Source organism: Canis lupus, chromosome 33 (assembly GCF_048164855.1).
Source record: "Canis lupus baileyi chromosome 33, mCanLup2.hap1, whole genome shotgun sequence".
Lineage (NCBI taxonomy): Eukaryota > Metazoa > Chordata > Mammalia > Carnivora > Canidae > Canis > Canis lupus.
The window spans coordinates 18,797,694-18,822,858 of NC_132870.1; the positions used below are offsets into that span (position 1 = coordinate 18,797,694).

Here is a 25,165-nt window from a genome sequence, read left to right on the forward strand (position 1 = left end):
TTAAAAAATGATGAAAATAATCAAAGGAAACCTAAATAAATGGAGAGATATGCTATGCTCATGGTTCATAAAGCCCAACAGTTCTCCCCAAACTGATCCACAGAGTTAATGTAATTGCTATCAAAATCCACACAAAGTTTTTTGTAAATATAGGCAAGCTTATTCCAAAGGTTATATGGAAAGGGAAAGCATAGGTTCTGGCATCACTCAATCAATGTTGAAAAAAGAAGAATCACTCTACACAATATCAAGGCTTACTATTAAGTACAGCAATTAAAGTATAGTATTGTTGGAATGGTAGACACATACATCAATGAAACACAACAGAGAACCCAGAAACAAACCCACAGAAACATGCCCAACTGATTTTAAAAAGATGCAAAAGCAATTATTTGGAGGAAGTATAAACTTTTATTTTTTTAAATTTTTTTATTAATAATAAATTTATTTTTTATTGGTGTTCAATTTGCCAACATACAGAATAACACTCAGTGCTCATCCCGTCAAGTGCCCCCCTCAGCGCCCGTCACCCATTCACCCCCACCCCCCGCCCTCCTCCCCTTCCACCACCCCTTGTTCGTTTCCCAGAGTTAGGAGTCTTTATGTTCTGTCTCCCTTTCTGATATTTCCTACCCATTTCTTCTCCTTTCTCTTCTATTCCCTTTCACTACTATTCATATTCCCCAAATGAATGAGAACATATAATGTTTGTCCTTCTCCGATTGACTTATTAAACTTTTAAATGGACTTAATGAAGCAATTGGGCAATACGGCACTCATAAATTAAAAAAAACAAAAACAAAAACCTGAACCTAAACCTCATATACTATGCCAAAAATTAAGTTGAAATAGATCATAAATTTATTTATTTATTTATTTTATTTATTTAATTTTTCTCATTTGAGAATTTTATTGGTCAAGGAGAAAGGAAGTCAGGCAGCCCCCCAGCTTCCCGCCCAGGGTTCCACAAGCTCTCACTGCTTCCCGTTGCCATTGATGCTCCAGGGACTCTGGAATGCCTTGAGCTTGGGTCTGGTGCTGAGACATGCCACATACGCTGAGAGCAGAGGGAAGGAGTCCAGGCAGCTGGGGCCAGGACCTGGTGAATCAGCAGGAAGTCCACGAGGGAGATCTGGTTGCCCACGATGAATGCCTGGCCCCCCTCATTCTGGAACAGAGCATTTCAAAAGGCTTCAGGTAACCTGATAGTGCCTTCACATACTCCTCCTTTCCTGCCTCATAGTTAGTGTAGATGAGGAGGATCTATTTGCAGCGGAGATTCTCTACAACATCGTTCACTACATCCAGCAAGGCTGCCTCCTGCTGGTCCTTCCTGTAGAGCCCAAGGGAGTGGCCCAGGTGTCCTAGGATGGCATTGGACTGGTACAGGGTGAGGTCTCCGTCCTGGAACTTGGGGAGCTGCCCATACAGACAGGAGACCTTGAGCGAATCCTTCATCCCTGTCTCCATGGTCACCACCTCCTTCTTCCAGCTCTGGCCCTGGTCAGCTAGCAGCATGTGCATGGCCTCACAGTGCCCTCAAACAGGGAAGTAGATGGTGGTGTAGAGTGGCATGGGGGCAGCGCAGGTGGCGGTGGCAGTAGGAGTGGTGGCAGCAGCGGCAGCCTAAATAAATTTCAATGTAAAGCCAAAAACTATAAAACTTAGAAAAACTCACAAAGGAGATTATCTTCAGAATGTTGGTATGGGCCAGTCGTTTTTAGACTTGACACCAAAGGTAAGACTGATAAAAGGAAAAATTGATAAATTAAACCTTATCAAAATTAATTTTTTGAGTGGTACATTTGTGGTGGGAATATAAGATGGTACAGCCATTCTGGAAATCAGTTTTGCAGTTTCCTAAATAAGTATACATGTAATTTCCATATGATCCAGTAACTGTTCTCTTGGGTATTTATTCCTGAGATATGGTTACTTATAATCATACAATATCTGTACATGAATGTTCACAACAACTTTATTTATGATTGCCAAAAACAGAACAACTCAGATGTCCTTTTTTTTTTTTCAGATGTCCTTTACTGAATGAATAAACTGCTTCATCCATACCATGAAATACCAATCATCAATAAAAAGGACTGCCCTAATTATACACTTAATAATTAAGGAACTATACAAAGTGAAAAAGCCCATCACAAAAGGCTATAATACTCTACACTTCAACCTAATGACATTGAAAAGGCAAAATTATAGAAATGAAAAACTATTAGTGATTGCCAGAGATTAGGGGCAAGAGTGCATGTGTGTGTTTGTTGGGGGGGGGGTAGTGTTAGAAGGTAGAAGATGGAAGAGTAAAGTATCCCCCCAACTGAGAAGGCACTTGGAGACCAGAAAAGGAATCAGGACACTGCTTCCAATTTATACAGAGTTTTATTCAGAGTAACTTACTGACATAGGGTGATCTGGTGGAGGATAATCCATGGCAGCTGCATACTTATTTTCCACAAAGTCCAGGCCTTTGTCCACAGATTTTATAGAGCAAGTGGCATTGTAATGAAATCAAAGTGTTCCCATATTCAAAATGTTTGCCTGCACTTAATTGGCAGCTTGCATTTAATTAGATCTTGTGGCACCATCTTTGCATTAGGAAGGGGAAAGACTTCATTATCTTTAACAAATTCATGGAACATGAAAACATGTCTCCCCACATCGCAACCTTGGCAGGCATTTCCAGGGTATGCATATTAATACCCAAGGCCTGGACACATAGCTCCAAGAGCTCACTGGGCAAACATGAACAAGATGGAAGGCCAAAGATGGAGTCAGTATTGTCAGCACTCCTGCAGGGAATGAATAGATGGATAGAGAGAGGAGGGCAGATGATAAGGGAAGTTCAGTATTAACAGGCCACACGAGGAATTCTTTTGGTGATGCACAGTTCTGCATCTTGATTATAGTAATGAATTAACAACTGCACATTTAATAAAATTTACAGAATTAAATATACACATGCACACACATACAGGTAAATAAAACAAAAATGGGGCCATCTGAGTAGATCAGTATATTGTATCAATGTCAATATATTGATTATGTTGTACTGAAGTTTTACAAAGTGTTATAATTCACAAAACTCTATAAGGATAAATGAGACCATTCTGTATTATTTCTCAAAATTTCACATGAATCTATAATTTCTGTCAAAATAAAAAATAATTAAAAAATATATGTCAGCCCCTGAGAAGCTTATGGTCTAGAAAGGAACACAAGAAATGAATAATGCTATTATATACATAACATAAAGGAGAATGTATTACAAAAGTGTTGTGTAGAAAGAAATGTCTTCCGTCTATGTCAATTGAGTGATGATTTTTGAATGTCAGGAAAATTTTGCTATTTGGAAATTACAAATGGATTAGAAATACAGGTAGAGAAACATCTGAGGAAAATTGCGTTGGAGGTATAGTAACTTACGTAGATTATTAATTTGAGGTGAGTATCACAGACAAAGTAGTGGTCAAAATTAGGACTAAAGAAGAGAGAGGATATTAAAAATCAAGGTTTTCTCTTTTGCAATTTAGACAATGTTTAACTGTTAAATAATCATGAATGGATGAGTGAGACAATTTGCATGGTATTCTAGGAAGATTACATAGGCATAAATATGAAGGAAGAAAGAAATAAGAAGTGGGAATAGAGGGGGAGGAAAAATAAGAAGTACCAACAATTTTAAAAGCTATGGCATAGTGCATGGGTGTGCAGTGCATTCTCTAAAAGGGAGAATGGAAAGTGCATGTGTGAGCTGTTGAGGAGGTGGAATCTGATCTGATAGGGGTTTTTATTGAGAGAAACAGAGAGGTAGGTCTTATAATTGACTCTGTGGTTTTAAATCTTAATGAATGTTGAGAGTACTATCAGAATCAGGGGGTACAGAGTTTGGGGAAGAAAATAAGTTTCCTTATAATTATGTGATTAAAATGCCTGCCATACATCCAGCTAGCATTGTCTATGGCAAGGTTTCTCAACCTTGGCATTATTGACATTCAAGCCACATTGTTCTTTGCTGGTGGGGCCTGTCATGTACATTACAGGATTGTTAATTGAATGAAGTTGAATGACCCATACATTCTAATAATAAGGTAATCAACTTTATGAAGTCATTCTAGATCAGGGAGGAGAAAAATGTATTTGCCAATTTTAATTAAAAATTCAAAAATTTCACCATAATGCAAATGTTTGGGACATTTCTATGACCTACCTTTAAGTTACGTTACACAGAAGTATGCTCTTAATTTGATTTGGATATTTACTTTTTGAAAGCCCTTAAGACAAAGTAAGAATAATAATGGTACATTGCAAACAGTATTTATTCTAAGATTTTTTTTTTAAGTTTTACTTTGTCCAATACTTCTATTTTGATTTCTTTTAGTTATTACGAGGGAAAAATTTATTGTTTCTTCCCAAATGACAATTAATGTTTCTTGAATTCATTATATTTAGGCTATCAAGGATTTGAAGTATCTATAACTTTAGAGTTATGGAGTCTGGAAATAAATTTCAAAAGAAAAAAAAAGGCGTCAATCAGCACTCAACGTTTTTAAGCTTCTGTAATTAAGGCAAAATAGTCCATGGGCTATTATAGATTTTAATAAATGAACTAAATTTTATAAAGTATGTTATAATGAATATTGGCCCATCTAAAATATTGAATTTGGGAACTTTTCTAAGGAGACAAAGGACTCAATCTGTTTTCATAGCCCCAGGTTTCCCTGTAGAACAATAGCCTCAACAGTTCTACAAACAAACAAACAAACAAACAAATATTATTTTTAAAGGAGAGGGAGTGGAAACTACTTAAACTAAAATTGGAGTTACATGGTGTAAATTAGCATATTAGCAATTATGAGAAGTTTTACAATAAAATAATATGTTTAAGTTTGTTCAAATTACTGTGTTGAATTCTTTAAATACACTGCTAGGATTTTGCTGTACTAGTTCTATATATACATACGTGGTACCTAGTTTCATGTTATTTCTCCTATATCTCTTTACATAGAAATGGGGCCCTTTTTGGTCCTCAGTCAATGTTATGAATGATTCTTCATGATAACTGAAAGTAATTACCAAATGTGCTTGCCATTTTGTATTTTAATGTATCTGTTTGTATTTCCTAGATAGACAATGGACTTTTTAAGGGAAGGAGTTATTACTTCACCTTTTATAATACCACCCTACCACAAAAAATGCATGTGGTCGAGTTTTATTCAGACATAAGTATGTCTGCAGCTGTCATGTGGTATCCAGAACGCATCTCTACCTCACTAAAGAAAAGAACATTTTCAAGATCCTTTCATTTTTTTCAGTAGATTAGAAGATTGGTAGATTGAAGTATACAGTCTTCTATTCAAGTAAAAGACTAACAATGCCCAGATTACTTGATTAGTAAATGGTTGTGAAGAAAGCACAGATATATGTGTGCGTATGAGTGTATGTGTGAATGCCTGAGTGTGTATGTGTATGTGTAGTTTGTGTGTGTTTTCTTGGTGCTGTTATCTAGCATATTGCTCAATCTTGGCTGACATTATTTTCTTTTTAAGATTTTATCTATTTATTCATGAGAAACAGATAAAGAGAGAGAAAGAAAAAGAGAGAGAGAGAGAGGCAGAGACAGAGGCAGAGGAAGAAGCAGGCTCCATGCAGGGAGCCCGACGTGGGGCTCAATCCTGGGTCTCCAGGATCAGGCCCTGGGCTGAAGGAGGTGCTAAACTTCTGAGCCACCCGGACTGCCCTTATTTTCATTATTATATATATCAATGTTCTTACTATGTTTACCAGTGATTCCATACAAGGGCACAGAACTCTCTTCTACTACTAAAATATGCTAGTAGAAATTGAAGCTACCTAATACATTAGATTTGTATGTCTAATTTCTCAAAACTAAAGAAAACAAAAAATATTTCAACTTTATGAGTCATTCTGAATTTCAACCTTAAAAAAAAAAAAAAAAAAAAAGAATATGACCACTAGAATAGCCTTTACTCCAAAAGAGAAAGTCTCCTTTAAAACACTTAGATGTACAAATGGGATGCTAGTTTATTGACTTCCATCTTGTTTTTTTTGATTTAATGAAATTTTTACTCAAAGAACAATATAAACTATTCATTTAAGAAAGAAAGGTACTATATTCTCTGGCAAGAAATTTAAGTATTAATGAACTTATTACCTTAGTGATCTACACATGAACACATATTTTCAGTGAGGTTATAAACTATAACATCTGAAGCTGGTGTTAACAGAGTAATTAATTGCTTTTAAAATACAGACTTTTGTATTTGTATCATGTTTTTGCATTTGCAGTTTTCATGTTACTTTAGTTGCAGTTTCATATTTATTTCTATAAACACATATTTCAAGTAATGGGTGGAAATTAAGGCAGCCAGATGGCTCAATGAACTATATGAAAGAATAGAAACTCAGAGATACAATTTCCCTACTTTGATTCTCTGTCATATAACCTCAGATATAAGATGGTGATCTCAGTTTTGTAGGTTCCTGTTAGGTAACTGTTATAAGTCCAGGATTTTCTAGGACATCATTGGAGTTATTTGATAAACATCACAGATAAAAATTATGTCTAATCTATATTCTGATGCAGAGTAAGCATGAATCTTATATAGGTCTATATGTAGAGGTCCAGGATCATCACGAACATCATCATTTAAACATCTCTATGTGATTTTAACTCCTCCACTCAGTCTTTAAAAAAAATATATAAAACTGTACAGGTGCAGAAGCAGTTGGCAGCACCAGGTTGGCAAATTAGTAGGCCAAAAAGGGCAGGAGCAAGAAAGCATAATACATGGGTTTCTTAAAAGCAGTTTCCATCCATTAACAATGAGACAAACACAGATGCAAGCAGTTTCCATGGCAGATTCCATATAAAACTATAAAAAAGTGTCATTACTCTTGACACACATGGGGTGTCTTTAAAGTTCAAGGTTAGGGCTGTAATCCTACTTCAGTGCCTGATTATAGGCAAGTCTTATGTTTTCTGGGCTTCTGTTGCTTCCTCTCTAAAACAATTAAAAGAAAGCATGATTCAGAGGATTGGTGTGAGATTTTAATGAGATAACACACGTAATGCAGCTGGAATATAAATTCAAAGAATATTAATTCAGTGGATATATTTATGTGCTAGATACTGTGCCAGATACTGTGCTAGATGGTGAGACACAGTGTGGAATATCTGTGTAAAATGATTTTTTTAAGTAAAATAATTCCTGGCTTTCAGCTGGGCTTATAGCCTCCAGGAGAAAGATCACCTTTCCTTGTCTCTTGCTCCTTCTGCTAACCGGAATGAATGTTGATGATAGCTGGAGCTCAAGTAGCCATATTGAATCATTAAATGTATTACACATAATGAGAATGGTAAAGTAGCAAGATCAAAAGAACCCTGCTTCCCCAACTGCTGTGAAGCCACTGTGCCAGTCACAAGCTAACATAACATGAAAGTAGGGTATACCATGCAAGGAAAATACGCTATCATTTTTAAGTATTCTGGGTTTCCTTTCACTTGGCAATGCCCACTTTACCTGATGTTGTGAACCAGCTACTCTCTGTCTTCATAGAGCACATCCGGTGAAGGAAAAAAAGAAATAGAATAAAATTTATCTTGGCTATTTCTGAAGCCCCAGAGATCTGTGTGGTCTGGAGATCTGTATTAGATCCTGTGTTGATGGCTATAAAAGCATTTTTCAGGACTGGACACAAGACCCTTGGAATCCAATCATTTCAGAATAGGACCGCTGAGAATTTAAAGATTTCACAAGAGGCCAGTCTCAGGCACCAGAAACATGACTCTCTGCTGCCTCCCTTGGGTATCTGAGTTGGATGGGCTTTTGCAGTTAGTTCATCCCACAAAATGCAGTGGAGGCCGTCAGACAATCCAATGTGATGAAGGTTTAAAGAATGTAAGAACTGGCAATACTTGAAGCTGTGAGAAGTAGTTGCAGATCAAACTGTGTATTCTTTTAAGGAGCTTAAAAAGTAGGCAGAAATAAGTATGTTGATAAGTGATATAGTCAGAATGTTTTAATAACAGAGCACAGATACTGTGCAATGGGAAGAGTGTAGTTGGTTACGGGAAGCCGATAGAGAGGCAGTTCTTGTGCCTCCACAGCGCCACTTTTGATGGATCTCTTTCCCTTGATGTTATAAGGGTTGACCCCCTAACTGACTTCTAGAAGAAAACAGTTGTATGGAAAGTAATAATTGGCTTTGCAGAAGATAATTACAGTTAGTTCTCAGAAGGAAAACAGGACCTAATAAATCCCAGACAGATTGTTCCAGTACAGCAGAAAAATATCCAATCCAGCAAACACAAGCTAGTAATCTTTCAATATAAAAAGAGTAATGAGAGAAGCAATTCAAATACTAGAAACTGGAAATGGAGAAAGCAATCACCAAATAAACATCCATCTCTGAACTTATATGGAAAGTCTTAAAAATGATCCAGGCTTCGTAAGACATGGGTTAGGTACTGATTTGCTCAGGTTTCAGGCAATCAACTTGATGATACAGATGACAGATTCCTGAATCCAGCCAAAGTCTTCCTGATGCTTGATTTTGTGCTCTAAGGGCCTGGGAAGAGAAAGCACGTTATCATTAATTTTTTTTCTCTATTTTTTTTTAACTTATAAAATGATGACAGAAGTACACAAATATAAAAAAATAAATAAATAAAACAGCAGCAGCAAAGCACTGTTGAATTTAAGGTCTCCAATACATTTGCTTTTCCAACCTGATTTTGTGTCCATTCCCTGTCACTTACTCTCTTTTACCCTGGCCCTCTTTCAATTTTTCAAATATTCAAAACCCCTTTTCAATGCAGAACTTTGCCTGCACTGTTCAATTTGCCCAGGATGGTTCTTTCTCTAATTCTTTAGTTGTCCATACTACTCACTGAAGCTTTAGCTGACCTCCTTAGCTTTAGCTTACCTCTGTCCTCTAGTTTCCTATCTCTTATTTCTTATTTTCCCTTACTGCACCTGTTTGATTTCTTTTCACTCTTTATAGAACACAATACTCTGTTTTCCATTTGACTTTCTACCTTTCTTGGCACTCCGTATGCAGAAGTGAGCACAGTGTCAGCAGAGAGTAGTTATTGGTTGAAAAAAAATTGAGTAAAAAGTATTGCATTTGTCTTTTCCTTAGCTTTCCTGAAAAATACAAACTATAAAGTCATTTAGGATGCAGTGATTAAGGGGGCACTTGGGTGGCTCAGTTGGTTAGGTGTCTGCCTTCAGTTCAGGGACCCTGGGATCCAGCATCCATGTCCAGATCCCTGCTCAGCAGGAAGTTTATTCTCTCTCTTCCTCTGCCTGCTCTGCTCCTTCTGCTTGGGCTCTCTCTCTTTTTCTAAAAAAAAAAAAAAAAAAAAAGAAAGAAAGAAAGAAAGAAAGAAAGAAGGAAAGAAAGGATATAGTGATTAAAAAGCACTTCTTAAGAAGAAAATTTTAGTTGTGTTGTCATTATGATGATTCTAAGGTGTATACGGAGTGGTCAGTAACCTTTTGATCATATTGATAATTTTAAAAGGGAGGGTTTTTTTTTTTTCTTAAAACAATCTCATTTGTAAGATTTTTTTCTGAAAAGAAAGTATTCTCTTTAATGAACTCTTACAAAGTAGTCTGTTTGCAGTTGAACACTTACTTCTAAGCTATTGAAGTAAATAATTTCTTTTCTTGCCTGACTTTGAATAAACCTGTAGGTATTTGAGTAAAATAATGTTCTGAAAATAACTTTCTGTTAAAATGAATTTGGTATGTTCACTCTCTATACACTAAGTGATTATCATGCAAGTTAAATAAATATTTCTAGTAATTGAGCAAATAAAGTCAGGTTCAAGGACAATTCAAGTAGTTGATAAATGTTATTAGAGAAATTAAAATGAGGAGCCCCTGGATGTCTCAATGGGTTAAGTGCCTGCCTTGGGCTCACATCATGATTTCAGGGTCCTGGGATGGAGCCCCACATCAGGCTCTCTGCTCAGCAGGGAATCTGCTTCTCCTTCTCCCTCTGCCCCCCTCTCTGCTTATGCTCTCTCTCTCAAATAAATAAAAAACATTTTTAAAAAGAGAAAAATTAAAATGAGCATATAATATTTATAATTTTTAATTTTTCCTTATGTTCATGCCTAAAAATTAACAGATGATTATGTCAATAATTTCAAGGCTATCAGGGACTGATGTTTAACAAAGTTAATTGCACATAACGGATGTACTTTAGACAATGGTTTAGGTGTTGTAGGGGCCATGGTCAGTCCAGCACAAGGTGGGCCATTTTGGCATAAAATCACTTTTGTCTTAAAAACAATCAAAACCCATCTCTTTACCTACCCTTCGACTGCTTAAGAGAATTTAGGTAGAGGACCTGCTCCAAGAAATGAGCTATCATGATACATAACTACAAATTAGGTGCGGTAGGCAGGGAGGATCTTACCAATGTTCTCTCGCATCCATTATTTCTGAGTGGCCTAGAAAACATTTGTGTACCAAATATTTACTCTTTTTCATCTTCTTGTGTATTGAATCCCTTGCTTTAAAATTCTAGACCTTTTTCTCTTTCTCCTTAGGTCAAGAATGATATATGCACCGCATTTTGCTTGGCTATTTTTGGAATTTCTATATCTGTATGGATTACCCATATGTATGAAATTAAATTTGATTTTCTCTTGTTAATCTGTCCCATGTCAATTTGATTCTTAGTCCCGCTAGAAGGACCTTGAGGGGCAAAGGAAATTCTTGCTCCCTAACTGTCACATTAACTTCTAGTCATTCTATAGTATGACTTTAAAAGCTATTAAAAATAAGACAGATTTTGTGAGTCAGGAAGCACAAAATACACATTCCATGTTTAATTCACAGGAAAATATTTAATAAACCTTAAATAAAAAGCAAATACATTCTTTAACTAGGCTATGGCCTGTACTAAGTATACTATAAATAAAGATGATAAATCTCCATACTGTAAAATTAGTGGGCTATGTGTTTGGCAAATAGAAAATTATTCAACAGATAATCAATAAAAATATATATTGCTTTTCTCAAAATATCTGCCTGCCTATAATACATACCCCTGAAAGCCTTAGTATTGTGCAGGTAACTGATTAACTATGATCTTCTCAAGTGACCTTAAGGAGATATCAAAAACAGGAAGACCCAGAAAACCAGTTAAGTGGAGGCATGCAAGCATTATTTTTGAATAATCAGATATGGTAGAAAATATAATGTATTGGAAAGACCTACGACTCTTTCATGTGTCTATGTGAAAGTCAATGAACCTTATTTTTTTATAACTGATCAAATTATACCTTGTGACACACATTTGGAAAACTGCCTGGAAGCATGTATACCCGTACCCCCTTTTGGCATATAATCCCTTGTAAACCAAGTTTCAAAGCAGTTCTTCAGAGCAATCTGATATATTGTCTCTATGCCATACTCCTTGGTAAGGCAATGAAAAAACTATTTATTATCCAGTTTTTGACTCTGGCCTTTTATTCAGTTGACAGTATTAGAAACTATAATACTTACTTTACAAAGAATAAATGGGTTGAAACATTTAACGTTTACATGTTAAGGAAAGCCTTTTTTTCAAAAGATTTTATTTATTTGAGAGACACAGGGGGCGGGGAGAGAGAGAGAGAGAGAGAGAGAGAGAGAGAGAGGAGTTGGGTGAGGGGCAGAGGGAGAAGCAGACTCCTGCTGGGCAGGGAGCCTGATAAGGGACTCCATCCTAGAACTCCAGGATCATGACCTGAGACGAAAACAGCTGCTCAACCACTGAGCCATCCAGGCGCCCTAGGAAAGACTTTATAAATACAAATTACGTCATTAAAATCTGCAGTTTCATTCTAAATTAAAAACTGATATAGATGAGAATTTATTTTAAGAACTAAATACATGGTGATAAGTGTAATATAAATAAATAGCGTAGAAAGGTATTCTAAGACTTATTTCTTGGGGACATCCTTTATAATTATGTCATCTGACATTCCACAAGATTCTTTACATCAGAATAATGGAATCATCTAGAGAATTAGATATTTCAAGAAATTACTACATTACCAGAAATGTTTTAGTAACACCCTTTCATGTTTCTTTGTCTTTAAAGATGGTGATTCATGCTAACTGCATGATTGAAAGAGGGACATTTTGTACCACAAAGTCTCTGGAAAGCAATGAGTCCTCTGGCATCCTTAACAACATGCTTTGTTTTGAAGATAATGAGGATATTACAAGCCATTTGGGTCTTTTGTCTAAAAATTCCCGCCAGAGGCTCCTGAAAGCCACTGCGGTTTTCAGGGAGGGCCTGATTCCTGCAGAGCCCAAGTCTGGTTTTGCTGCTGCATCAGCTGTTACTCATGCTTTTTGGGTCCTGTGTGCCACTCAGGGGGAAAATACTCGATATTATGAGAAATCCACTCACTTTTGGTGCTCTCCATTGGGGGGAAAGTTTTGATCAGCTTTTCAAACTAAGATTCTTTCCGAAATCCTGAGCAAGGTGACATACATTACCTTGCCATGCCCTGACCTGAGTAGAAGTGAAACAGAACTAATAACTGGCATATGGTAATGGTTGGAAAGACCACATTAAATGAATATGGTGAAATATGATACTTTTTAAATTTTCAGAAGACCGATAATGTTCCATCAGGAAAATTATAGTTGAGTGTTTTGCTTGAGGTGACAAAATTTAGTCTTTTGTAATGAACCATAATGGACAACTGGCTTGAACAAGGAATTCCTTTTTCTTAAACATGTCATTGCCCTGCAATTAGAACAAGATGATATATCAAGGGGAAAATATTTCAGTGACATTGCCTTACCTGTTGTAAATTTATCCAGTAGAGTTTATGACTGTAAAGCACAGATTAAGAGCCAACAGAATTTTTTGAAGAACTGCTGGGGAATATAGACGAAAATTATCTGAATTCTGAGCCTAAAGTCTTGAAAGTAATCAGAAAAAAAATCCACACTATTGTTATAAAAATAGAAATACCTTGGTATAGATATAAGAATGGAATAGCCAATTATGTATTAGTTAAGGTTTTCAAAGCTGGCAGGAAAAATAAATAAGAAAGTGTTTTGCCATTTATGCATGTATGTATAAAAGCTTAGCTAAATAAGACTATACAAATTAACTGAACATCATCTAGGAGGTTCAAATACTTAAAAATACAGGAGAGAAGGATATAAGATAATTTTGGCAACATAGCTTTAAAAATTTTGTAATAAAAAATAGTACACATACAGAAGTGAGCATATAGTTTAATCAACTTTTTTATACCCAGCATCTAAGTTCAAAAATTATTAACACTTGGCCAATATTATTGCATCTATACCACTTCCCACATCATACACTCACCTGTTGCCATAAGCTTAATGACACTTTTATAGGATACTGTGACTTTAATGACTACCTTTGATTTTTTTTTTCTAGTACACAGGATAAGTTAGATACATATATATATGTATATATATACACACACACACAATACATATATTATATACACACCCATTACTATGTACTCAATACTATCAGAAAAGATTTGCGTTAGAAAAACTTCAGTGTTTTGTTTTTTTAAAACGACAGTGTTTTAAAATAAACCTTTTAAAATTACTTTAAATACGTAGTAGTAAATAATAACATAATTATGTTCTTGACATAGCTTAAAATAGCTTCTTCTTTATGAGATTTGTGAACTTTTCTATTCTATTTTGAGCTTAAATGTTATATAGTCCTTCCTCTTACAAGCTTTCTGAGGAATACCTAATGGGATTATTCAGGTATATTTTAAGTCCAAGGACAAGAAAGCACACAATTTCAAATCCCAATTCAAGTCGCACAAAAGATTTCTGATTTTTCTAGCATTTCATAAGGCAGACAGAAGATAATGAGGATTCTGAATGTCAGGAAGATATTAACTGATTGATTTAAATAAGTTAATAAAACCATTATGCTATTCCAACCCCATTACTCCTTGTGATCCACACATTAATGTAACATATATTGCTGAAGACTGCAGATGGGTGAGCAGAAGATTGAAAAAAAAAAAGTGAACCCATTAGCCAATCATTTGGCTTAGTTTATTAACATGAGAATTGTTTCTGATCAGGAAATAAAAATGAAGCACATGGTTTATTCAAGATAGTACTTGGTTCTTTGAAAAGCTCTAGAGCTATCTATAGAAATTATTCTTGTTTCTATGCATCTTGAGGTAATTTTATACCTGGAAGGGATTTTTTTTTTAATTTTTTTTTATTTATTTATGATAGGCACACAGTGAGAGAGAGAGAGGCAGAGACACAGGCAGAGGGAGAAGCAGGCTCCATGCACCGGGAGCCCGATGTGGGATTCGATCCCGGGTCTCCAGGATCGAGCCCTGGGCCAAAGGCAGGTGCCAAACCGCTGCGCCACCCAGGGATCCCTGGAAGGGATTATTATGGTTGGATTAGCTTAAACTTTATAGTAAGTATTAGACATGTTTTACTTATATAGTTTAGATACAAATGTACTTGCAAGAACACAAATCATCAGTGTGATAAATTTTTCAGTAAATGAAAGGCACATTAGTGTGAACCTATTCAATGACACGTGAAATTTTTCAATATGTAAATATTATCATTAACTTGCCATATAAAGCATTATAACTACCTTGCTGTTTTACAAGGAATTTTACAAATATAGAACAATCCCTTATTTTGTTATTAATACTAAAAATGCCAGTTGCATTGCCTTTAATGTCTTAAAGATAAAATGTTACTATTGTTTATAGTGGTTTCAAAACTCAGGCATTATTTAAGAAGAAGGGAAGTGGGTTTGGCAGGGAGAATTATTTCAGATGAGGGTCAACCAGAGAGAAACTGGTTCTAAAATTAGGCTTCAAGGAGAGAATGCCGGTGGGATTTACCCTGACGATATTAGAATTGTAACATCTCCGAAGGCCCTGGGAAAGTGTGGGTTTCCCTTTACTGCAGATGGCATCCTCTGCAGTCCTGGGATTTTTGAGAAAAACATTTCTTGGTTTAATTTCAACAGTATGCTAAGGAGAGATTAGTAGAGCAAAAAGAAATAAAATTAGGAAAAGATGAGGCTGCTAAAAAAGGTAGAGAAAGAAATAGAGGAATATAAAGCAGCATAGAGGAAAAAGAGCTAGTAAAAGAAACTTCTGATTTTGGCACTAACAAGCTATGTAACTTTGGAGGCATGATTTACTTTATCTGCACAAAATACCTCTGTTTTCCAAACTAACAGCTTCTCCTGAGGGTTCTACACAATTAGACCATTTGTGTAAAGTACCTGTACACAGTAGGTACCCATCAAATAGTAACTGTTTACTATATGCCTATTCCAATGTTCAAAAACACTTTTGTATTCTTAACAATATATTTTTCTTTTAATATTTTGTTTATTTATTCATTTTAGAAAAGGAGAGTGAGTGAGTGAGAGAGAGAGAGAGCATGCACACAAGGGAAGGAGGAAAGGGAGAGGGAGAGAAAGAATCTCAAGCAGACTCTATGCTCATAAGGAGCCTCACTCAGGGCTTGATCTCATGACCCTGAGATCATGATCTGAGCTGAAATCAGGAGTTAGCTGATTAACCCACTGAGCCATCCAGATGCCTAACAATATCTTTGAGTTAACTAATGATAAAAGAAATAAATCCTGTTAATTTATAACAATTCATCACTATGAATTGTGTGTCTATGACACAGAGTAAAGAAACCTCATGGCTTTGAACTTTTAATATAGATACAATTTCATGTCTTGATTATATTAGCGGGACTCCAAAATTGACATCTGATTATTTAGATAATTACTCTCTATTGGAATTTGAGAATTCATGCATGCTCTTTGGATAGAATTTCTGAAGTAAGGAATTGCCAAGAACCTAAGTTCTTAAGCCTTTAGTGTGCTACCAGGAAATTACATAGAATATATCCTTTTTTTATAAATTGATGCCGAATCTCGTAATCCATGTAGATGCTCAACAATTACTATTTCAACCTTATAATCTTGAAATTTAGATGAGGGAGATGTTCTCTTCCCCATATACTTTGCATTCACACAGTTGGAGTCCTCAGTTACTATGGTAAGCACCACTCTAGAAGTACCTTCACAGGAAGTACAATATAAGATCACCCAGCCTCTCATCAGAATGATAAAAATGTCTCAGAACCAGCACGTACAGTACTGATCAAGCAATGAGAAAAATGCCTAGAATAATCTTATATCTTTAGGACCTTGCTCTGTGAATCTCTGGATTCATTGAGCAGTTTCAAGCTCTCTAAGAGGGATGAGTCTTTTAAGCAATGCCTCTGCTCTTTGTTTTACATCTGTGAGTGTTTTGTTTTCTTATTTTCTTACTGTGCTTTGTAAATTTATTTGAGCGAACACCACGGTACCTGGAGAGGAACCGTCTTTGAGCTAGCTTGGTTTTAATAGTTATGCTCTCTCAAGTGTTTAAGCTATTCTGACTGGCTCTTGTGAGTTTCTTGGCAATAATATAGTTTGCTCCTGGAGTCTTCAGCACCAATGCTGCCTGCTGACAGAGCCACATGGCTGATTTTGGTTACTCTGGCCTGGCAGCATTGATATGTGAAGGGAAGAAGAGATATTAATGTGGCCTAATATGGCCCACTCAGCCTGTGTTTCTCTCAACATCTATTTAAAATGAAAATGTACCAGGATATTCAAGTGCATGTGGAAGGGGGAGATGAGATGTGTACAGGAAACATAAGGGATATGATCTCTAGGTTACTTCCAAATAAATGACTACTTTTTTACCTTAAACTGGAAGATATGCCATGATATGTTTATTGGGAAGTTCATGCTGAGGCATGAAATATGCTGAGGCATATTTTTCCTCAAAAGATCATAAAAGAGCTCCCCTGGGAATGGCAGAGTGAATTCTCGGAGAATTTCCGAAGGTTATACAGTAAAATCTGGGAAAGTGTCCTAATCACTGTCCTAATGACTCACCATATTCTTCCTTCCGTTCTCGTTGTTGTTAATGCTCATTTTATGTAAAAATCTCAACTGGAACTAACTAGGACATCTTTAGGGTAATGTGAGTTTCTAGGCAATAGTAATTTTCAATTAAAATTGCACAGTGTACCAGTGAATTGAAAGTCAGCTACAAGGACGATATATGATGGAGTTTTTGGTTTCTCTAATCAACCTCACACTGCATGCTTCTCTTAAAATTGGCAACAGGTTTCTGGTCTGCTCTTGGGTTTATGCCAAGGTGTTTGTAGAGGGGAGACAAAATCTCCCCAGGATTTAGGCTCAGGTCTCCTCAGGCTATCTAGAGGCCTGCGTAGTTCTAGATAAGAGAATAAAGCACTTCAAAGAGCTAGGAATTCATCAGCTGGTCTGGCTGCAAGCACGGTGTTGTCACTGAGCAATTCTGTTTCGGAAGCTCACTTACATTAACTGGAATGAAATGAGACAGGCTCATTTAATTCCTGTGTGTAAAAGGCTCTTGAAGCACAGTTTAAACCAGTTACTTTGTGATGTCATAAAGCGAAGGGGCTAATTGAGCTCATTGGAAAGGGAAGGCCCCTCCCTGCCCCTGCAAAGAGGGATTGGACTGGCCTTTGAAACAATTTCCTTATGTCTTATTCATACCTTTATAGTGTTACACTTTGTGCCATCCATTATCACATAACCAGAGTGTTTAACCTCTCTCTTGCATCAGTGCTATTTGTAATGGAGGAAGCTCTTTATGGAATACATGATAGTTTAATTGTTCTGTGAACCAATGGAACTTAAGGTCTTACTCTCATTCTCTTTATACTTCAGAAAGACATTTCTACATTTGAGCAACAGCATTAATTATCATATAAGTAATTCCAGAAAACAGACTTTTCTTATGCTGATGGATTTTGACTAAGTACTCAAACACCAAGTAAATACAATAAACCAAAGTATTTCTTGGTTTTCAGGTTTCTAATCTAATTTCTAATAAAATTTCTAGTTTTATTTTCCCTAACAACTAATAAATAGGTGTGCATATATTTCCTTCATATGTTTCTATTGGAATTAATTATTCAATAACTTTTATGTAAAAACAACACTAAATCTCATTTTCAGATTTCAAGAATAAATTTGCACAAAATAGGTCTACTCATTATTAAAGTTTGAGAATTGTCTTGAATAAGTTTATTAACAAATGTTATCCATTTCCTAATTAAATGACTAGCCAATCAGAGTAATCAATGTATACTAATGATAAGGCTAAAAGTAAAGTCCCAAATGGGTTTAAATCTATGACTCTAAACTCAGGATCATCTGTTGTAATGATTAAACCATTTGCTCTCTGTATATCAGATACTAGCCCATTAGCTTAGTCAAAGATATCGAAAGCTTTTCTTCTACAGGCTGTTAGTAAAGCAAATAAAACATTTCTCTATGTTATTGACAAGCTCTTAATGGATTTATTCATTAGACACAGTGACCCTTCAACTAAGCTTTAGTCATGCAGAGACAAACATTAAGAGCATTTGAATATCTCTGGTGTTGATTAATATATGATCCTGCATGAAGGTTAAAGTTGTTCAATACATTCAAAATATATTTTGTGTCTGGATAACTCAATAATAACAATTTAATTGTGACTTCTTTAGTCGTTTTCGTGAAAAGAAAACTGAATTTAATAAAAAGCAAAATTGAAAATCTATAATGCTTTGCAATGTGGTGGGAATATTTTTCTTAAATATGGATTTAAATGGAGAAAGGTTTCTAAATAGGTGGTCGATACAGAAGGATTTAAATATGAAAGAGAACAGTGATTCAGTTACTTACTAATGTTCCACATTAATTGAGAGGGCATTGATAGATAATGCTGACCACCATAGATATTCTCTGTCTAGATGTTGACCTTAAATGAACTGATAGCACTGTTTGTAATACAAAAATTTAGAAATAGCCCAAATGTATATCAACAGGAGAGCGGGTTAAATGATCATCTGATCATACAGTGATATATGACAGTGACAAAAGAAAAAAATATACTATTACATACTAATTTGGAAGAATCTAAAAAATTTCTGTTGAAAGATAAAAGCAAAGTACACATTAATATACATAGTATGATCCCATGTCTATAAATGGTACAACCAGTTGAATTTAAGGAATATATTTTATAGAGATGCATATGAAAATGTTAAACTAAGTAGTACAACAAGATCATAATGGAAGATATGTCTAAAGCCCTTAAGTATATGCCAGATATTTTAAAAAATACAGTATATATATTTTTACCATTATTATTTTTTCCAATTACAGATGGAAAATGGCATACAGAGAGACAATGACATACAGAGAGATGCCCCCCAGCCACATAGCTATAGAGTAGAAAATCCAGGATTTAAATCCAGCAGCCATGCTCAGGAGGTTGTGCTCATTCACTTTGTTCTACAGCTGAGGGAGAACGATTAACAGAAAATTCACTATAACATTTACTTCTTGGAAAGGTGACAGAAATGGGTATAGCATGCATTTGATTGAAAAGAACCGAGAGAGGGCTTCAAAGTAATGGTAATATTTCTGTTGGAGGGCGGTTATACATACATTTTTTTCATTGTTTTTCTGTTTTGTTTTAAAGATTTTATTAATTTATTCATGAGAGATACAAAGAAGGAGGCAGAGACATAGGCAGAAGAAGCATGGTCTCTAATCAGAGCCTGCTGTAGGACTTGATCCCAGGACCCTGGCATCGCAACCTGAGCCAAAGGCAGACACTCAACCAGAGCCACCCAGGTACCTCCCTTTTTATTATTTTTTAAACATACGCATATCTTATATACAGAGTTTATAGAATTTTTATATCTTTAGTTATGCTTATCTAATTTACAGTTAAAAATGCATACCTAGAAACCTTTCCACTTTCAGCTTAATTCATCAGAATTAATCGAAGTATTATGGTAATAAACTTTTGACTATTTTACTACAAAAGAAATAAAGTGTTTAAAATTAATACATTTTGTAATCAAATTCTCCTGCTATTTGGGTTTTAATACATTTTGTAACCAAATTCTCCTGTCACTTGGGTTTTAATAGTGCATTTTTTTAACCCTGAAAGTTGATGAGAGGAAAATTACTAATGACAGATTTAATGCACGATAACATTGAAAGGAAGAAATGAAAAGACACATATTAACCTAATGCTTAGTATATGCCTGAAAGCTAAGATCAGCACTTCACATATTGTTTCTCAGTTATTTCAAGTTAGTAGAAAAATCTGTAAGGTAAGAGTATGCAAAAAATGATATTAGCAGCAAATGTTAATTGAGCACTTAATATATTGCAGACATTTTGATTGGTGCTGGCATATATGGTATTTTATGTCACGCTTACATGAAACTGAGAGAGAGGTGTTTTATTATCTCTATTTTTAAAAATTTTTTTTAATTTTTATTTATTTATTTATTTTTATTATCTCTATTATTCGGATAAGAAAAGGAGGCTAGAATAGTTTAGGCAACATTTATTTTTACTCAATTATCAAGTTGCTGAGCTTAAGTTAAAGCCCAAAGAATCCTTATAATTCCACAGGCAATGCTCCTGATCACTATCCCCATGATTTTTTTTAGTCTTTTTTATATGTAAATTTTGATCACATTAGAGTTGAAAGAATTTTACAATAAACACCTATCATTTTAATCTTCTTGGGCTGCCATAACAAAATACTGCAATGGCTGGCTTAAACAATGAAGTTTAGTTTTTCACAGTTCTGGAGACTGGAAAGTCCAAAATCAAGTTTCAGTAGGGTTCAGTTTCTGGTGAGGTCTCTGTTCCCGGCTTGAAGACAACCATTTCTTTCACATGACCTCTTTCTGTATGTACATGAAAAGAATGAACACGTGTGTCACAGTGAGAGGCAGAGATGGGGAAGAGAGACAGAGAGAAAGAGAGAGACAGATACAGAGACAGAGAGACAGACAGAAAGACGGAGAGAACTGACTCATGTGATTATAGAGGCTGAGAAGTCCTCAGATGTGCAGTTGGCAAGCTGGTGATCCAGGAGAAACAGGGGGTAGTTCCGATCTGAGTTCAAAGGCATGAGTACCTGGAAATGTGATGGCATAAATTCTAATCCAAGGGCAGAAGAAGGCTGATGTCCTAGCTCAAAGAGTCAGGCAGGTTGAGTTCCCTTTTATTTAGTCCTTTGTTCCACTCAAGCTTTCAACTGATTGGATAAGGTCCACTCATATTAGGCAGAACAATCAATTTTACTCAGTTTCTCAATTCAAATGAAAATATCATCCAGAAACACTCACAGACACACTCTAAATAGTGTTTGACCACTTTTCTGGGCACTTTATAGCCCAGCCAAGTTGACACAAAATTAACCATCATCCCATTTATTCCAGCCCCATTGTTGAAAAGACTGCTAAAAATCAGATGACTATGTATAAATAGTTCTATTTCTGGGTGAAAGAAATACTTATTATATTTATGGATTCATTGAATTCAAGGTGCTGACTCTTGCTTCTTTCAAAAAGCTCTTTAGTCTATTGAAGATAGTGAGAGCAGAAAGGGCCAATTGCCAAGTAAGACTCACAAAATTCAAGGCTCTTACCCAAGGATCAAAACTGACTAATAATAAGTAAGAGGCTTGCACATTTTTAAAAAATAAGTGGACAGAAGGCAAATATTTTAGACTTCACAGGCCACACATGGTCTCTATCATACATTTTCTTTCCTTTCCTATTTTTTTCAAACAACTCTTTAGCATCTGGGCTATTGTTTGCTGATCCCTGATTTAAAGGAAACAGGTAATCACATATCGCCGAAAAATGAAGTCTGAAAAGTTTTTATACAACACTTTAGGTCTGTAATTCCTTCGCTAAAATGCACTTCAACGTGGATTTAACATATAGGATAGCTGAGTTACCCATGCATGGCATTGCTCTCACAAAGGGGACTAATTCATTTATTAAAAAGTCATCTCCATTTTATACTCTAATAATTATATAGCTGACACAAATGAATTACAGCAGACGAAATGGAAAAATTACAACCTAGATAGAATACACATATCCTGCTAAAAGCATTTTAGTAAATATCACCAAGAGGTCTGGTGGTGTGTTTGCAAGTTGAGTTTGGAACATTTCTTTCTTTGTCCAGATTCTCTCCCCACTTGTGGCCAAAGTGGGAAGAATGAATTAAAGACTACCTACCATTCCTTGCTTTCTAGCAGGATTAAAGACAGTTGTTATTGGTACTGAAAAGACCTGAGAATGGTTTCAAATGATAGAAATATAATGGAGATCAAATGAGAAATTATGAAAATGAGTAACACAAGATCTTTGAGAATCTATGGGTAGATAAGGTCTTAGCCTTGAGTTGGAGAAGGTTTATTTTTCTTCAGCAACTAGCTGAAGGGAGAGTGAGTATTTGTTTAAATATAAATATATTTATATTTAAATTTATGTTTAAATATAAAGGGATACTCTTGCATGGATAAAATGCCAAAGGTATATTCATACTGGATAACCTTGACTGGAAAATAACCATGGAATTTGTGTATCTGCTACAAAGGAAGAGGGAAGAATGAATATGGGACTTGAGAGAAGTAGAAAAGTTTGGAAGAAACACTCTAAGGGATGAGGTAAGCCACCAAGAAGCTAAAATAATTAGCGGTTGTGGTTGCTTTATACTAGTCATAAAGGAATGAATAATGATCACCTATTGTGATTTCATATATTCAAATACATTGTCTGAGAATTTCCAAAAAAAGGACAGATCAACTACATCTCCTGAAATCTAATATAGCCACATTTTCCTTCAGCACTGAAACAGATTGCTATTTGTTTTTAGAATTGAAATCTTGCATTTTGGGAATATGTTGCATGACAAGGATCTTTGACTAAAGTTCCTCATGTCATGTTTACTCCAGGGAAGAGACCTAGTTGGTAGAATGGCTAATGGAACCATCCATTCCATCTACCTTATTCTTTCTTTCTCAAGCAAAAACATTTCATTTTGAGTAAGTTAAATACCCAGGTAATGAGACTCTATGATTCACACAAAGACTGAAACTGATGATATTCTGATTTTACAGATGAGGAAATTCATGCTCAGATAATGTCAGTACCTTAAAAAAGGCCAAATTATTAACAAGTAGCAGAGCTGGCATTTCAGTCGAAGTTTCTTTGAATCTAAAGATTCTAAAGATCTTGTTTTGTTTTATTTTTTAAAAACCCTTGGCTAATATTTTGCAGCTTTTGAGTAAAAGATGAAAAAATAGAGATGACTTTGACTAGTGATTGATGAAGAGAACAAAGAGACTTAAAATGACATTGGTTTTTAGAGTGTTCAACACATTGATGAAATCACTTATTTTAGAATCCTAACTAGTTAGGGAAAAAAGGGAAGACTAAAGTGAACACATATAGGACAACTGGAAAGATCCAGAAACAAAGGGTCAGTAGTGTTCCATACATATAAATTGTACTAACTCATACTGTGTTTCCATGGGAAACTGACAAGAACAAACATGAAGTTGAACTATAGAATACCATGTAAGTGAAGGTCAGTTTTAGTTAGAAGGAGTTGAATAAAGTTCAGTTGTACTTGAAAAACTAGATTCACCCATGAGGGCAATTAGTGTTGTATATATTGGAGGCTGTGGAAGTGAGTCGTCATTTGGTGGCAAAGGACAGAAACATTTTAAAGCAAGTTTATGTGAGCTCGAGTTTTAGTAAAAGACTTATGAGGAACATCACATCCCCCTACTACAGAAATTATAGCCAAAGATCATGAAGACTAGAACTTCTGAAATGTTTGTCAATCATTTCACTACATAAATGTTTACGGATTTTGACATTTTCTACACACACACACACACACACACACACACACACATTCTGGCAATGCAGTCACTAAATGAATAATATTTAATACTTTGAAAGTTATTTCTTTGAGATAGAATGAGATTTCTGATTGGCGGGATTTTACAAGTTGATTCAAATAAAAAGCTGTGAAACTACTTGTCATCCAAAAAAGGATTATAAGACATCTTCAAAGTGTTCTTTACTGACAGTTGTGTGGTAAAAGGGTGTAATGCTGAAATAATTAGCAATAGTTACAAATTAAAGAAAATCAGAGGGGATCAGTCCCTCTCTTCAGAATGTGTGGGAGACCACAATACACTGTGGATTTAGCATAGTTTTCAAAAAACACTCAAGGCTACTAAAGTGAGAAAGAGGTAAGAAATAACCTTAAATGCATCTTTTTAATGTGACTTATCTGTTGGAGAGTTTTATTTCAGGCAGGCTGTGTAAAAAAAATGAGAGAATACAGGGATGGGCTAGTATTGTTTTTTATTAATTTTTATTTTTTTTTAGTGCATTTCCTGCCTTGAAAGTGTTCTAAGAGAAACAGAAAATACATTTCTAGTTACAGGTGAGTGTATTTTCAGGAATGATTTTCAAAACTTGAAAGAAACTTCAAAGAGATGTAAATACAGTGCTCTGTGCTCTCCCAGCTCCCCTAAGGTCAGTTTCTTGGCACTGTTCTTTTCAGTCAAGACGATTGTCTTTGCCAGGACCAGTCTACTGGGAGACAATTGTGCGTTGGGCAGCTGCCTCTTCAGTGAGAGATGTGTCTCTTCTGCAAATCTTTTTCTTGTATCTTCTCAGGAATGAGAAAGCTGTCCTCTAGTTGTCACTCCATATGTTATGCCATATGCTAATTTGACACAAAGCTGTATTGCAGGCAAGTTTGTTTCTCCAGGACTGGACAGGACAATAAAGCCACGCAGACATGGGATCAATTTCAGACCCATGAAGTGGGGCCCACTGGCTATTTAAGCTGTAGTCATTAGGGGTGAAATGATGATTTGGAGCTGGTCAGTCAGTCTTATTTTGGGTCTAATCTCCGAAAGCAATCGATATGTTCTAGTGATAGATGCAACACTCACTTTCATAAAAATTCTTTGTTAGAATTCTGACTTCAAAGGAAAGACTCCCCTAATAAGAGGGAATAAGCTATGTTACACCTTTTTATAGGCAGATGTAATTTGATAATGACATTATCCAAAGGTCTGCTTCTCAGGCAAACTTAAGATGTTGCTGTGGAGTTGTTCTTTTCTGCATGGATGGAAAATGAATTTTTTAAATTAAAGATAAGC

At 35.5% G+C, this 25,165-nt stretch overlaps 1 pseudogene; it reads right to left on the reverse strand.

Annotated features, from left to right (window-relative positions):
* Window positions 1-974: 974 nt before the first annotated feature.
* On the reverse strand, window positions 975-1,575 carry LOC140623570 (glutathione S-transferase P-like; annotated as a pseudogene).
* Between the last annotated feature and the right edge of the window lie 23,590 nt (window positions 1,576-25,165).